The sequence below is a fragment of the Colobus angolensis genome, unplaced genomic scaffold (assembly GCF_000951035.1).
Source record: "Colobus angolensis palliatus isolate OR3802 unplaced genomic scaffold, Cang.pa_1.0 Scaffold222, whole genome shotgun sequence".
Classification (NCBI taxonomy): domain Eukaryota; kingdom Metazoa; phylum Chordata; class Mammalia; order Primates; family Cercopithecidae; genus Colobus; species Colobus angolensis.
In genome coordinates this window covers 1,524,766-1,526,767 of record NW_012115400.1, presented here as the reverse complement: position 1 = coordinate 1,526,767, position 2,002 = coordinate 1,524,766, and positions in this window count along the sequence as shown.

Sequence of the window (2,002 nt, the reverse complement as noted above, 5' to 3'; positions counted from 1 at the left end):
AGGCGTGAGCCACCGCGCCCGGCCACACCCAGCTAACTTTTATATTTTTCGTACAGACAGGGTCTCACAGTGTTGTCCAGGCTGGTCTTGCACGCCTGACCTCAGGTGATCCACCCATCTTGGCCCCGCAAAGTGCTAGGATTATAGGCGTGAGCCACTGCACCCGGCCAATGGTTTTTGTTTTTTAGAGAAAGGGTCTGGCTCTGTTGCCCAGGCTGGAGGGCAGTGGTGCAATCATGGCTCACTGCAGCCTCCAACTACTGGACTCAAGCGATCCTCCCACCACAGCTTCCCAAATAGCTGAAACTACAGGTGTATGCCACCAGGCCCAGCTAATTCTTTTTTAATTTTTTTGTGGAGATGAGTTCTAGCTATGTTGCCCAGTCTGGTCTCAAACTCCTGGGCTCAAGCAATCCTCCTGCCTCCGCCTCCCAAAGTGCTGGGATTACAGGTGTGAACCACTGCACCCGGCTAGGAATGTCATTTTGGAAGTGATAAAGAATACTATGTGTGGGAAGTAGTAGGAGGAGTACTTGACTTGGAGTCAAGAGACCTTGGTCCTAGTCTTAATATTGCTACTACTTTGTTGTGCGACTCTTATTTTTATTTTTTATTTATTTTTGAGACAGAGTCTTGCTCAGTTGGCCAGACAGGAGGACAGTGGCACAATCATAGCCTACTGTAGCCTCCACCTCCTGGTCAATCCTCCCGCTTCCACATCCCAGAGGGCTGGGACTGCAGGCACTTGGTGACTTTTGAAAATCACTTTCCTTCACTGAGCCTCAAGCTTCTTAAATAAAATGATGACTTGATGACTAGGCACTGTGGCTCACACCTGTAATCCCAGCACTTTGGGAGGCTGAGGTGGGTGGATCACCTGACGTCAGGAGTTCGAGACCAGCCTGGCCAACATGACGAAACCCTCTACCAAAAATACAAAAATTGACTGGGTGCAGTGGCTCATGCCTGTAATCCCAGCACTTTGGGAGGCCGAGGCAGGCGGATCACAAGGTCAAGAGATCAAGACCATCCCAACCAACATGGAGAAACCCCGTCTCTACTAAAAACACAAAAATTAGCTGGGCGTGGTAGCACATGCCTATAGTCCCAGTTACTCAGGAGGCTGAGGCAGGATAATTGCTTGAAACCAGGAGGCAGAGGTTGCAGTGAGCTGAGACTACACCACGGCACTCCAGCCTAGGCGACAGAGTGAGACTCCATCTCAAATAAATTAATAAATAAATAAATAAAATTAGCTGGGTATGGTGGCACGCACCTGTAATCCCAGCTACTCGGGAGGCTGAGGCAGGAGAATTGCTTGAATCCGGGAGGTGGAGGTTGCAGTGAGCTGAGATCACGCCTCTGAACTCCAGCCTGGGTGATATAATCAGACTCTGTCTTCAAAAAATAAAAATAACAAAGAAACCCTATCCTGTATCTCCTCAGGCTTCAGGGAGTGCTGAGTTAACCTGCAGAAAGAAGGTAAGTCCCTGGGAGGTGCTAACTAGCAGTTGCCAGAGACAGAACCAGCCCAGCCTTTGGGCTCAGAAAGACCAGGTTCAAATTCTGCTCTTCCTGGCTGTGTGACCTTGGGCAAGTGAATTCACCTGTCTGAATCACACTTTCATTATGTGGAAAATAGAATATTTGTTTCATAGTTTTGTAAGAATGTGAACTGCCTTGCACAGGGCCTGGCACCTAGTGAGCCAGCACACAAGTGAATAGATCTTCTCCTAAATATATTATTAAAGAAATGGTTGGTTGGGTGTGGTGACTCATGCCTGTTGTCCCAGCACTTTGGGAGGCTGAGGTGGGCGGATTACTTGAGGTCAGGAGTTTGAGACCAGCCTGGCCAACATAGCAAAACCTTGTCTCCTCTAAGAAAATACAAAAATTGGCTGAGCGCGGTGGCTCACGCTTGTAATCCCAGCACTTTGGGAGACTGAGGCGAGTGGATCACGAGGTCAGGAGATCGAGACCATCCTGGCTAACATGGTGAAAC